This window comes from Theobroma umbraticum, unplaced genomic scaffold, assembly GCF_002168275.2.
Source record: "Theobroma umbraticum cultivar Fairchild unplaced genomic scaffold, ASM216827v3 scaffold_146.0, whole genome shotgun sequence".
NCBI lineage: Eukaryota > Viridiplantae > Streptophyta > Magnoliopsida > Malvales > Malvaceae > Theobroma > Theobroma umbraticum.
Genome location: NW_018397265.1, coordinates 7313772 through 7314007, shown reverse-complemented (window position 1 = coordinate 7314007; position 236 = coordinate 7313772).

Sequence of the window (236 nt, the reverse complement as noted above, 5' to 3'; positions counted from 1 at the left end):
TTTATTAGGTTGAACAAGTTTAGATTTTGTATAAAACCATACTTTGCCACATGCCACTTGATCCTTTTTATTCTGATTTGTTTTCTTACATTTTATTAACGAAGTAAATAAGGTTTGAAAATGATGAAAATCGCGAAGGGGAGGACAAAAGCAAAAGGGGGTTGAACTATATATATTGTAAAAAGAAAGACAAGGAGGGAGAGTGAGAGAGAGAGACCTGGCATCTGTCGTGCTTC